Genomic DNA, 15,430 nt, shown 5'->3' with positions numbered 1-15,430 from the left:
TGTATGTATATATATAAATCTGTGCATCTTCAATATGCTATGTATACTCTAAATAATAAAATAGAATATCTATTCTACATTTTATACAATATTGCATATTAATAGAAATATAGTACTCCTTATATAGTGCTTATTTGCATCTTTACATTGATTCTGCATCAATACACATTTCCATAAAAATTATTGCAAAATTCAGTCCTTTGTACCATCGTTTAGCTTTAATTAAAATCCTCTGTTCCCAATTTAAAATACTGAAGAATATCTATATAGTTGCCAAGAACTATGCATTTATATAGCCTATACAGATTTATTTAAAAACTAGTATATTACAGTTATAGGAAGGAACTTTTGCAATTTTTCCCTTTTTTAACTGTAAATTATTCTTCCATGAAAAAAACATATACCCCTGCTTTGTTAGTGAAACGAAGTTCAACAACATTCAGATGAGCTACAATTCAGTTTGTCAGGCTTGGCTTCCTTTCATGATTTTTTTTTCTTCTTGACACTATGAACCTGCTGCTACTGTCATAAGATGTAAAGTTTATTTCTGTACAGATTTTGCTTCTCGTTTCTGTATGAATGGCTCCTATGTCTTGAGGCACAGAAATGTTATTTTCTGTGGATTGAATTTAGGCTGCTCAGGAATAACATAGGTATGGCATGTTACAAGCAGAAAGAGTAGCTAGGGGGTCTGAATTCCACCTTTAGCTATCTTTTTTCTAATTCACTTAAAGTCACTTAAATAATTACTCTTAAGCAAAGATCTCAATGTATGTTACAGTGCTATACTTAAAAAGCAACTATAGTTGTGTAGCACAGCATGGTGTTATGAATGATACAGCAGTATAATGTTTTACATTCAGAAAGAAGATAAAAAGCTGAACAACGCAAATGAAATGTTTTCACTGGTATTAATTTCATTCTCATATTCAAAGATAATCTTAATAAAATGTATTTTAAGCTCTCACAAATGTACACTTGAGCAATGTAAACATATTTGAAAAGTGTCCAAAACTCTGGTAGGAAGAAAACAAGTAAACTTGTATGAAAATATTCTCAAGAAAATAGAAGCTGGTACATGGAGTTTATTACCTGTGAAGAACATTAGTAAAAATAGTAATAAAATAGTACTCTCAAGTGGGATTTTCATAAACATTTATTGTTGGTCAGCTCTGTTTCTTTTAAGTGTCATGCACATTCTCAGAAAGTTCTGCAGAAACAGAGTTTCTTGAACCATAAGACAAGATTCATGGGGAGAATTATGTTCTTAAAGTAGCAGTTAGGATTCTAAATTAAGCAAGAATATTTTATTCTGCAGTGTTCACAAAATCCTTGGTGAACTGATGCCCGTGAGTGTCTAGAACTACTCAGCATCTAAATTTTTTCAAATACTATTCCTGTAATGCCTTGTTACACACACTCTGAACGACCTATACTTTAAAAAACATCAGGAAAGGTATCAACTAACACTCTAAGCCCAGTGTAATTCACAGATTAATTTCACAACCCTGTCTGTGTGTCCTTAAACTATTGCCTATACTTAGCTGTCAATTATAGGCTGCAGTGAATTAAATTATCTTTTTTAGAAGTTTGTTTTTGCTTCTCTAGTTAATTTCAAAAATGATTTACAGACATGGCATTATTATAATGAGTCATCTGTTAATTTTTTTTGACATCTAGGATAATAAAAATATACTAATTTTCCAGTTATTAATAGAATTGCCCTATCTTTATGAAACTCAAATATACCGAACTGCCATGGCTGTTGGAAAAATTGGCACCAACTCACAGTTGCATCTTAAAAATGGTGCAGGTATTTTTTGTATCTAACTTCTGTGAAGACAAGCACAAACCGTGAGTCTGTCTGTAGATAACTACAGAAAAGCAGTGTTTAACCTACCTTAGCTTAAAAAGCCTTCAGCAAAATGAATGATGACTACACACACAGTCAAAAATAATCTTCGACCGACCACATGCTGTGTAAGGGTACCAGTGAAATACTTCATAAACAGACAGAATGCAAACATGCACAAACACACAAACCACTAATGCCATAAACAACCCCAAGCACAGTACAAACAAAATGCATGCCAAGAAACCTGCTTAAAAATTTTTATTATAGAAAAACACACTTTCGATGTCTGAAAATTTATGTGACTACTTATTACATGATAAAGAAAAACTGTGCAAAGTCCACGATGGCCCTTGAATGAAACTCCTGCCAAGCTCCAGAGACTGACTACTATTCACCTTCCCTGGATAGACATATGTTCTGTATGATCTTTAGGGTACCTCTTGTTCTTCCCCATCCATAAGTCACCTAATAAAAATAGGCAACATATACATAATAGACGATCATGTGTCTCCTATATACTTATCACATTTATTTAAAAACCCAGTAATTATTTGGGTACTTGGCAAATATAACAATCCAAATCACAGAACTGATTTAACCCTGATATAAATCCACTTCTTTCAATACCACTTTAAATCTGTTTTGTTCTTATTGGATAGATTATGGTGCATATGAGAACCACAACCGTGCTTCTGAAAACACCTTAGGCCTCACAGTGACATCACAAAATCCCATCACAAAGCCCCATCACTTCAGTACCTAACATGGCATTCTGCTGCCAAGCGAAACCCTTAGCTCACACTTGGCAGGCAGACTGGCTGCAGACTAATCTCAATAGGATTTATGTGAGTGAAAAGCAGAGAAGGTTGCTGTTAAGTGGGAAATACAGAGAAGAAAGCCAGAGCCCAGAACCTGTCCCTCAGAAGTAGTTAGGTCTATCAGTTCCATCTGTGCTAAAGTTTAGTTCGAGGTTCCAACGCTTCAGTCTCTTCTGGGGAGGTTGTGTCTTAGGACTGATTTAGCACCCAGCTTTAATATAGGAACAACAAAAGACGTGATTTCATGAAAATTAATCCCAGATTCTTCCTCTATCCTTTCACTACTGATGTGACAAACAGAAGCACAGTGTCATGACAGGGTCTGCTCTGTGTGTTTAATGGATGGCCCAATATGTAACTACTAATTATAGTCTTTTTCTTGCTGGAGCTCCAACTTTGATTATTGTTTTTTTCTTCTCATATAGGTGTTTAGGTCCACAAAATCTCCAGGAATGTCGTGAACCTCAGTTCTTAAAAAAATTCTGTTACACTGACCAAATGTTTACATGAAAAAACAAGACAAAAGATGACAGGTAAAAAGATGGACTGGTAGCATGGATCTGGTTTCTTAAGGCTAAGCCCACTCTGAGACAATAGTTAAAATGTCTAGCTGGACACAGGGCATCCAGGCTGGAGTTCATTGAGAATGAGAAATGAATCAGAGTGAGCAGACTGGTCAGAGTTATTGAGAAGAGAGGGACAGTCCAGGTGCAACACAAATCCTCTTCTCCCGTGTAGACAGTGACAGAACTAGAGGGAATGGTATCAAGCTGCGCCAGGGGAGATTCAGGCTGGACATTAGGAAGCACTACTTCTCGGAAAGGGTAGTCAGGCACTGGAATGCACTGCCCAGGGAGGTGGTGGAGTCACCGACCCTGGGGGTGTTCAAGGAAAGACTGGATGTTGTATTGAGGGACATGGTTTAGTGGGAGCTAGTAGTAATAGGTGAATGGTTGAACTAGATGATCTTTTAGGTCTTTTCCAACCTTGATAATTCTGTGATTCTGTGATTCTGTGAAATCCAAGCATAGGTTTGCCAGGCTTCCTAATCAATGGCTACAAAGAAACAGTGAGGTACAGCTTCCAGGGCATATCTAAGCTGTCTTACATCAACACAAGAAGGTTTAAGGAGCACAACGAAAAAAGTTGTCTCAAAGATAATATCAGAAAATGATTAAATTAAACCAAATGAGTTTTAATGATGACTAAACAGACTGCAGTGTGGCCACTGATTTATCAGTTCTGATGACTCATACTGGGAAAATTAAGCCAGTTGTCCATCCAGGCAGGAGAAGTCACTATCCCCATGGTAGAAACAAGATGATCATTCCACAGATGCTGCTGTTTATAACTGAGCATATTAAAATAAGTCCAATTAGTGGTTCTGCAAAGTAATAGAGAATTTCACATCCCAGATTGGCTGAAAGGCACTACGTCACCTCTTCATCCATACTGCGCAGCAGATCCCTCAGGAGACTTATCATTTAAATTCAAAAAATATCATGACTCTTCATTACCAGATTGCACTGATTAAGCTAGTCAAATTCTAAATTAATTCAATTAAATGGGCATAACTTTTGCACTGCAGCTCAGTTTTCAGAAAAGAACCACTTGTTAATTAGATTATTTAGTATTCTTTGTTTTATTAACACTTTTTTTAATTTCTAACTGAAGAAACAGTAAGAAGTAAAGACTTTTGGGGAATTTTCATTAAAAGAATCAAAGTGTGCCAAAAACGTGCTTCTGAATACTCTTCAGGAGTAGGAATGTCTTCAGGAGAAGGTGGCAAACCGAGCTATCACTGATATTTTAGAATTTTGGGATAAACACACAAAAATCATTTTTAACCAGGTGGACATGGAAAGAAGTAGGAGATCCTAAGTAGGTTTGTTTTTTCCCCAGACCTTTTCTTGAATCTGAATTAAGTAACAAGGTAGTTATTTTCCTCTTCTTTACCCATCAGATCTTGCTTATATACAGCTTTAAATGTTCTGCTTTATTATCTATGCATCCACATTCTCTCTGTGTCTTTTCTGCAGTGATTGCCTGCCTCTGAAGAATACTGATTAAGATGAACTGTGTATGCCTGCCCATTCTCAGCAGAAGCAAGGTTTTTTTTCAATTTTTCACTCCGACTAAAGACCAACTGGGGACAATCAACACTAGTGCATGTTTTCAAATTGAGATTTGAAAATTTGCTGGCTAGTACAATATATAACATTATGCTTCTGTAAATTTAGAAAGGACTTCCTCCTCTTGGTAGTAGAATTATGACATAGTTTTTCTGGATCTTTTTTTCTCATATATAGGGAAGCTTCTGGAGTTCTGTTCATTGCAATCCTTGGTTTCAGTGGTTACCTACTTGTCCAAAATCTTTTGTAACTACAGTCCTCTCTTGTTGCAATGAAGTGAACTTTAGTGCATACTAAAAAAACTGAGCAGCAAAAGCTTTGGCTTTGGCATGGGTGACTATAATCTGCCAGAAACCATGCCTGATTTGGAAGGTTTTGGCTATGGCAGTGCAAATCCCTGGACAAACCTTCAGCCTTTAGGTCAGTAGGGGATACTCAAGTTCCTTCGTGATAACTACGCATGACTCAGTGATTAAAGATGTCGGGTGACCCAACATCTCTGGAGCTCTGCTACAGAAAATAAAGTCACAGCCAGAAGCCTTTAAGCCCACATACTTGTCTGTGCGCTTATTAATGTCATCCCTAGTGGGAAATGCAATATATAGTTTAAAAAAATAATGCACTATTTTTTTTTAACTGGATTTATAAAGTCCAAATGTTTGCTTAGAAATTAAACATTTTGGTACTGGGGCCTCTAGGATATGTTGGCAGTGGAAAAACTAACCTACACCAGATGGCAGAGGTTAAAGAAATACTATAAAATATGGCTTCTATTCATACAGTTCTCAGACAAACAGAACCCCAAGCAGAAAAAAACTGTGAAAGTGGAAAACCTTTTCATTTGCTTACATTTCTCTTTGCTACTCAGCAAACCTGAGAGGTATTGTATCATCACGTATCAAGAAAGTAATATGCCAGATTGTTGTAACAGGTGGAATATGTTTGTTTGTAACACGTTGAATCTGAAATAAAGAAAGGACCAAAGTTACTAAAGGTTCTACAAAAACATTTACAAAACGTTAAGTACCTCAATTTTGTACCTGCAAAGCTTTCTGCATAAATGAGAATTTGAGACAATAGCTCCATTTTGCACACAAAATATAAAAATTACAGGCTCAGTTAATTTGTCTAGGTGAATATGTAAGCTACGGAGATAATCCTGCATTGGTATTTTTAATTAACCATTTCATAAATATAAAGGAGAGCAATTTTTATCTAAGCTTCATCCTACTTATAAATAAATTCTATCATCTCTACACTTCATCCTTAGGTTCTGTGTTTGTTTCTAAGGCATCTTAAAATCACAACTGTTTTGTAACTTCGATGTACTTGACTTACATAGTGTTTGATGAATTTATTATTTTTATAATATAAATGTATCCTTATAACAGAAATACTTCTTGCGGTTTTGTCACTTCAAAAAATCCACTGTGAACCCCAATCTGTAAACCAAAACGTGTGATATAACCCATTTTCTTATCATATATGTAGTCATGTGATATTTAAAAAAAAAAGAGAGAAAAAAAACTGATGTGAACTTGGGCACAATGGACCATGCTGTCAAAAATATTCAGTTGTCAAAAATGCAGATGGCATAAAAGCACAGAAACAGATCAGTTACTGGAGTCTTTTTTAATAGGAGCTATTATGTGGATTTTAAAAACTGATTAGGTGCCTAAAAGTGTGGGTGCATAGCCAGTAAGGCCTTCAGGAATAACATAACATTTATTGAAAATCCTGTTTATCTGACCAGTTAGGTACTTCATACCTTGAGAGACACAGTCCAATGTCTGAGATAGCACTAAATGTTTTCACATATAAACGGTGGTTAAAAAGGAGAACAGTAATGTGTCTGAAGAGGGAAAAGCTCCCTGAAGCCTTGTCCTTTCCCCTGAAAAGAGAAAACAACAACAAAAACCACCACAAAAAGCTGAAGCAAATGGCAAGTTCTGCAGAATTAGTTCTGTAAAGATTTTATGTATTTTCAGTTTTTCAACTAGAAGCGCATTACTAATGAAATGCCAATACTAAGCGCATTCAGAATGGCGATTAAGATCGGTAACAAGCTACCTGGCCAGCCTCAAGGGTTCAGATCAAGGAGGCTCTGCCCTTCCTTTCTGATCAGTTCCCAAGAGACAGAGAGGAATCTTAAAATTGAGAAAGTGCTTACAACTACAGTGACTGTTTCCTCCTTCTGCCCACTCTATATTTGCCCCTTTTGCCGGTAAGAGTAGTGGCATTTTGGTGTGAATACAAAGCCCCTTTGCAATGGATGGAGTCAGTGTTCATAATAAACTCATCTCTTATTGCTAGGCAACACTGAGCAATGTGAATTTGTCACTTCTGTTTGGTGCAACTTTCGATTTCACCTCCAACTGTAACAATATAGCCTGCTATATTTTAGATGCCACTGTGGTTGGATGCCATCCCAGGAAAGATGTGAACTACTACTGACAGGGAGTGAATGACTGGCAATGGGCATAAGCAGTTTTTTGATTCTTAAGCCTTGACATATAATTAATTGTTAGATTTATTCTTCTATGAAACTCATACTTCTTGATTCTTACTTATTGACAGCCTTTTAGAAAATGCAAATGGAACATACACATTTCCAGTGAGGCAAAGGTTTGGTTGCCTGTTCACCTTTTTTCATGCGACATCTGCTCCATTTGTATTTTTCTTTTTGGGGGGGTGAATATAGGTAAAATACAGATCTTAAGTACCCTCAGTGAAGCAAATATCGTTACTTCTAAGGCATATCCTGAGTATTCATTTGAATATGTTCCTTACCTTAAGAAATGAAGTTTCAGGTGACAATAGATACTGACAAATACCCCTAGCATCCACCACCACCAGTTGTTGAGGAGCTCAGACTACTGCAGAATGAATACTGTAGTCAAAATCTTTTTAATCTGAAATGAAACTTCCCATTTGAGATAAAATAAGTTTAATGTTACTACAAGCTACCTAGGTGGGATTTTTTTTGTTTAGAGGACTGATAATTCTGGTTTTAAAATTTGTGTGTGATTGTCTAACCCGGCTACTACATCTCTGGGTAAGATACAGCTAGAACGAGCGGCAAATGTATACTTCAAATAAAAGGCACATCTTCTGAAAAAATGATTGTCATTACCACCAGTCATTTCTCTAAATGTTTAGAAACATTACAGGACCACATTAACTACAGAAATATGCCTAACAACTGTGGATCTTAGTAATATTTCAGTCTTTGCATATTTTCACTGACTCACTGAAAACAAAAGGAGTTTCTGTAACTGTATGAATGAACCATGGCGTGTGCGTGTTCTTTTAAGAAAGGCCAAGGGTGCAGTTCTATTTTCTTAGCTCTGCTTTCATATTTATGTGTCTCATTTCCAGCTCATTGCTGATGCCTTAGTTGCACTATCCATCAACACTTTTATCCTCCTTGTTCCTCAAAAAGAACATAAAATCCTTTTTTATGTGGTGGTAATATTATTGCAAATAAAAGCAAATACCAAAATCTTTATTAGTCTGCCAAAATAATAAACTATTTAATAAAAGCATGCTGTAAAAATAAGGTCATTTGCATCACTCAAGTTTCTTGCAGGAAATACAGAGAATTATTGGTCAAAAAGTACAAACTGACAGCAATTATTTCTGTTGTTGATCTAATGCTGCCTGAAAATGGGTTAAAAAATGCACTGAGGTTTTGCAAGTTTGCTGTCTTTAAATGTTTGTTTTCAGTGCTGTTGTCTACAGAGGAGCTTGTGAGAATCGATTTTTTCAAAGCTCTGCTTTTTTACCAATCTTCTCCATAATGCAAGGAGAGACAGGATAGACCCTATTAGAAATCTTTACTGCAAAGCTCATAGTAACCTTCTGACTCCCATACTGCCACATGATTCATCATCCAAATATTTACCATGTTTATATTCTGTATTAATTGTTTTTGGTTAGGATTTGTGTCAGCATTAGCTATATGATTTTTTTCACCTTTTCCTTTTGTCATTCCTGCAGATGGATCAATGCAAAGCTTTGATTTAAGAAGTTTGTTAAATGTTTAGATTTAGTCAAAATATGCTTTTAAAATCATGTATCTAATGTCTGATCCTTTTTTCTTGTTGTACTACAAACCTGACCATTATTTTCTCACTGCAGTTTCTCTCCCCATCTGGCAGTTCTGCAAATATGTTATTGATAGAGCACAGAAAAATCAGTTGCCGTGGTGAGATTTAAACACTGCTTGTGATATCCCTACATACCTCCCTAAAAGAACCTGAAAACAAACAATAAAAATAAGATAATTTTATAAATTTATAAGATTAAGTATAAATTTATAAGATGATAATCTTATTAGTCAAAGTATTTATATTAATTCCCATAATCAAAATGTTAGGGACTGATCTTTAAAACAACCACATGAAAATGTTCCTGAATACCCTTTTTTAATACTTATTTCAACAATGTTTGCAACTTGCACAGTTTTAAACCCCTACAAATCTGCCTGCTTCACAGAGAAACTGAAACAAAGAGCACCTGAAGTCGCATGAATGATCATGTAACAATCAACAAGTTATGGACCAGAGAAAAAAAAATCCAAGATTCAGATCACTGTTGCTGTCCCAGTATCTCTGGGCTCTACTGCCTGCCTCTGTTTTTCAAGCACAATAGAGATGCTCCACTTATTTAGAGGATGAGACCTTTGCAGAGATGAAATATTTTAAAAATACATTTTATATATATTGGAATGAGTACTTCACAGAGCCCTATTAGTACATTCAATCCTGATTTAAACAATAAACCAGACAGGAGTTATTCTCCTTGCTTCACAGACTGCAGATTGCTGAAAGCTGAATTAACTCTTCTGTGAAACAATGTTTAAGACGTCATGTGCTATGTGCAGGGTAGATAAAAACCAGGTATGCCAGGAACAGCAATTTTAATTTTTTTTTTAATTCTGAAGGTGTGGAAATTTGGTCTTAAAAACACATGAGCTAGGTTACACATTCTGGCAAAGCCACAAATATGTAGCTAATACTGTAGTTTTCAAAGTTCACTTGTTTTGATACTGCACAGAGTATGATCAGTGGCTGGAGTAACAGCTCCCAGATATATGCAGGACTGTGTACTTTTGCACGAAGGAGTTCCACTCTTAAGATAACTGTACAATTGTAATACAGAACATGTACAACACTTAGGGTATACTCCATCATTAATCAGCAGCAGGACTGAAATTAAAAGCAGTTGCATTGTATGTGCTTGGTATTTATTGGGATGGCTAAGCTATGTATACATCATTAAGACAAACTGTACAGATGGGATTTTAAAAGACTTAGATAATTGTATGAATGTTAATTAGAGCTTTAGAGCTTTGTCTATTCCGGCTAAGATATGCAATAAAGATATCACCAAATCACATTTTGCAGAATTTTCTCTCTTGCATTACCTGTAACACTTAGCAGATCTGCAAAGGTCTTTTAAGGATTATTTCTGAGCTGGGTTGTTTCGGTAAAAGAGAAGTAAGTAAACTGTCAACAGTGAAACAAATAATTGAAAAATTCCTGTAGATAGTAATTTCTGCTGAAAAGACTATAGACTATTAAAATTTCCTTCAGGTTTTACAAAAACAGACCCCAAAACTCTGAGCAAACAAAAAAATTTGCCAAATCAGAAAACGGCAACTAGCAAATTGAAAATAACGTTCACGCAGCAAAAAACAGAGATACGTGTCCCTCTGAGTTGATGGCAGAGGTGACTACAGGCAGAGAACCTGGGAGATGAACCCCTGGGTCACAAACTGGCCTTTCAAGTAGATCTCTGCAGATGGATGGTAAACTTCTGCTCGATTCAGCTCTTATTTCTGAAGTTGCAATGATTCTGTGATGTTACTGCAGTAATACAATGACTGCAAAACTGTATGTTTTTCAAACTCACAATGCTTACACTAAGACCAGAGATCAGGTGTCCTGGTTTTTGTCTCTCCCCAGTTTCTCAGGCATTATAGAACCAGTGGGACAGCTAGAAAAGATCTTTTTGTTCAAAACCATTTCTCATCGATATAGTAGTCAGAAGTGTCTTTCAGACTCGTGCAAAGTATTTCTTTACTTCAAAGCCTAAACATCATCAAAGAAAGCATACAGACAAAGCAGTGTTGGAAAGGAAGTAACATGCCCTTATTTTTAGCACTTGCCCACTTGTCACTCTTAAACTCTCATCTGCCTTTCAAATGTAGTGTAATCTAATTTTTATGCATACTGTATGCTTGTACAGACAATTTCCTCATTTCAGAGTATGTCGAGTTTGGTAAAGGCTTTTGTACTTCTCCTTAACCTGTTTCAGAAATAGCACTGTCACCATTTGTCTCCGTAACATATAGGATGATGGAAATTGACATTTTTCTATATAGAAGTGAAAAGAATATTAGTTTTATCAAAGAGTAGATCCCCTCTCCCCTCCAGTTAGATTTGAATTTGGTCACTTCAGGGCTTACTGTGTAGGATGATTTTAAGCAATGGTCCCTGTGGTTGCAGGCTCTATCACCTAATAATTGACCATGACAGGAGTTGTATGTCCAAAGCCAAGGGGTAGAGTGAATAGCATATGTCAGGGTCAATTATAAGGTGGAAGACCCTGCAACAAAAAAGGCAGCACTGATTAGAGCCCGATGTTGACATGGGAGCTGAAGCTTCAATGTTATTTCAAAGGGCACTGTCACAGCCACCCTTCCTTGAGCTCTCAAAATCAGAGGCATATTGTATCAGTGGTTTATACTGCATACGATGTAATGAAGTTGAATGGGACATTGAAAGTTACAATTGATTTGTTCCTCTTTTTGCAGTGATAAAATACGTTCTCTGTATCACTTCAAATTAAGCTTGCAACTTTGCTAATTAGGTCAAAACAGCTCCACACTTACAAGATTAAAATCTCTCTTGAAAAATCTGACTGTGAGATGAATGGAGTAATAAATGTATCACAGTTAAAAAATGTTTTGATTGTTACAGTTACTAACGTTATTTGTACTGGCAAAATTGAACAAAGTAAGAACAGTGGAAAAGAGATAAACCAGTAATTTTTATTACTTAAAGTTATGTTATAAATATTTTCTGGTACAGGAAGATTTTTGCAGTGAAACAAATAGGCCATAAAAGAGTCTGTTTGCTTATTTCCCTGAAACTTCAGCAACTTTAACCTACTCAGTGCCGAACTGCAAAACCTTGTTGCAATGATCCCAAATTATATACCACCATAACAAGACACTGTAGTTCATTTTCAGATCTTCATTGTACCAGTTCGAGCTCCTCACTCTTCTGTTTCAAAGCCATTGCTCCAAATTTCTCTGTCTCTGTAAAAGTATCCCAGGCATTTCTGCCTACATGATCCCAGTGGTTTAGCTCATGATGATGGAGAAGATACTGTAGCTTAACCTCATTAACTAGATAGCTAATTTCTCTCTGTTCTCATGGTTTATTATCCATGACCACATTTTCCCTGGGTGTTTTGCAGCCACTGAATAGACGGCTAACTCCCGATAAATTAAAGCCCATAGCTTTAGATTCAAAGTTGCTGGATGATGAAGGGACTATAAGGATTATTGAGTCTAAAAGATCTTTTTCTTCTCCTCCAAAATGGCTAAAAGGAGATCACAGTCTTTAACACACAGAAACACTCCCAAGATTTCCATCTTCAGAGTCTTTATTGGCAGTTAATATAGCTTCACAGGAAATGTGTCCTGTTAGGTAGCAGGGACTTGGTTTTAAACCCTGTACATGTACTTCTTCACAATAAATTCATCTCTGATCTACAATGAAACATTAGAATAGTTTTGGCTTCTGTTCTGTATTTAAAACTTACGCAAATTTTTAAACCAGAAATGTTTATTTTTAAGAAACTTCTCTTTTTAAGTAAGAAAAGGACAGGAGAACATAAAAATTCTTTAACATGTAAATATAATGTCCACCCTTACATTTTCCATTTCAATCAAAATACATGTAAGTAAAATAGAAACTCCTTTGGTACTACAGGAGACCTGGAGGTGCTCAGACATATTTTTTTTCCCCTTGAAAATAGTGAAGGAGTTTACACGGAGAAAAATACCTTAAAATTCCATGGATTAAGTTGAAGAGAAAAAAGTAAATGAAGGATTTTGCCAGTCACACTTGACAGTTTTGGTGATAATTAATGTTAGTGATTAATAAAGTAAAAATTTCAAATACTGAAAAAAGACCTAGTCAAGCAAAAAAAATAGTTTGGTTGCCAGTGAGTATTAATTTTACCTTGTGCTAGTGCCTGCTGGAAATGGAAACGGACCAGTCATTTTGATGGAGGCCTGGCCTTATAAGGTCATTGCCTTGATGAAGATTGGTTGAAAAATAAGTTAATCTAAAGCTCAGAAAAACTATCATCATACATGGAAGGACCTTTACGTATTAGTCTGTCTTAGGCTAAATTCTGTTTCTTTTGCAGTGGTTAATAAATACAGGTTAGGAGTCTATTTGAATACTATATAGAGGACAAAGGAAAGAGCCAAACGACCTGTGAAAATGACAAGCCTCATCGTATCAGATACTAGGAACTACAGGATTAGCTGTATATATACTTCTATTATATGGAGCACTTAGGAGCCCATAGGCCCAGTAAGTCATCCTTCCCATGCAGCGCCTGTCACTGGGGACGTACCTGTGTGAACAGCTGGAGATTGAAATGAAGATACTGTGTGGCTTTTTCTGTCTTAAAAAGGCTGAAAGGAGTGACAAGGTGTTCAACCTAACCTTAGGAGGCTGTACTGGCCATAATGCACTGCTAGCATGGTTCTGGAGTACTCAAGAACAAAGTTCTTTGTATGTGGTGAGCTTGAAATGTAGACAGAATGACCTTGAGTCCTTCTACACCTGGACGGAGAGATACGCCTCCTGAGAAATACCTTTCATTCAGACCTTAGTGATACTTTGATACATCGCATGCTTCCAAGATAGTTGGTTTTTTTCTCAAAATTTAATTCCAGTGTATCTCATGGAAGAGTTGACAATACCCTGTTTAATGTGAAGTAAGTGAAAATTCGGGCAAGTTGTCAGTGAACTCTGCACCCAGTTTGTTAGTTAAAAAGACAGAAATCATCCTCCTGTGAAATCTCAAATAATTCTTCTGTACTGCATAAAGAACTTTGGGTATTAACAACAGCAAAAACTCTGCCACCGGTTTGATGAGGCAAACACCTCTGACTACATGAGAGTCAGAGCAGGACACCCTAATGAGGGGCAATAGCCACATGTTGCCACCTACACCAGTGAAAGCCGTACATTCCCAGTTTGGACTTGGAATGGTAAACAAATGTAGAAGCGATTTCAAAATCTTTGTTTCAAAATGGAAATACTCCTCTAACATTACGTCTGCTTTATATATGCAGTATTCTGTTACTTACTGGTGATTATAATAGGAAATCTTTTAATTAAGAACTGCAGCAGTTCACCTTTAACTGCCAATCACTGGGTAATTGGCCCTTTTCTAATAGGCACTGTAGCTCAGGTATGCTAAAGTGACTGTTTCTCAGAATAACTTACTGAAAGTAAGTTATTTTTGGAACTCATTTATAAGAGAACTTAATTAACTATTCCAGATCGTTAGGGATACTGCATAGCGTTTTTTAATCCTCTGACAGGTTCCTCCAGTTATATTAATTCATTATAATTATTTTCAACTTTCTAGGCAGAAAAAGGGTGAGAAAGAAGCACTGAGCCATTGCTGGCTTTCTGTACAAACTAGCCAGTACTTCCCTGAGAAGAAAGGCATCTTTGGTGAATTTTATTGTTTCAACTGCTGCAGCAATATAGCAGAATGTCTTGGGGCAATCAGCTTGAGAGATGATGCACTGCCTTTTGTCCACTGTACTATGGCAGAGCTTTTTAAGAGCAGTGACACTACACCATAGGTATTTCATCAGGTGAGTGAGAGCAAGCAGATTTTCTCACTGAATACATTCCAAATAATCTGAAAGCAGCATCTTTTTTGGGTAAAATACAGATTTGTTTTAAAGCCCCACTTTACTAATTCAGTTTTGACATATTTCACAAATTCTGGGAGCCAAATCCCACATTTTTATTTGTGCAAATAACTACTGATGTCTTCATCAAATGGAAGCAAAAACTCCAGTCTCACTAGCAAATGAAGCAGACTTTGGTCCTGCAGTGTCATATGTAACTTCTACTTCAAAGAAGCCTGACTTGTAAGTGGAAATTTGTTTTTTTCTGAAAGCTGTAAAACTGAAAGCAATAGAACCATCTGCTGAAAAAGCAGGAACATTGTATCAGAATAGTTTAATAATAACAGACCTCTTGAGAAAATAGGGGGCTTCAGAGTTATTATCTTTTCCAGATCTTCTAACAATGTTACTTAGAAAAAAGCTTTACAAGTTTTTGAGTATTTGTTATAAAGCTGTGTGATTAGAGCTGATTCTATGGCCTCTCCATTTGTCAAGGCAACAGAATAACTTATTTACATGGTTTTAGACTTTCCATGTATCATTGCTATTATTGGAAATTATTCTTTTCAGTGTTCACAACTACTAGCTGAACTATTCTTGTGATAATAAAAAAAATTTCTTTCAAACCCAGAGAGAGGTGATGTATTATTTTTTTCCCCCAATA

The sequence above is a fragment of the Gallinula chloropus genome (genome assembly GCF_964237585.1).
Source record: "Gallinula chloropus genome assembly, chromosome: 4".
NCBI classification, from domain to species: Eukaryota; Metazoa; Chordata; class Aves; order Gruiformes; family Rallidae; genus Gallinula; species Gallinula chloropus.
The sequence above is the reverse complement of the archived record's forward strand: the minus strand, read 5'-3'. Positions refer to the sequence as shown.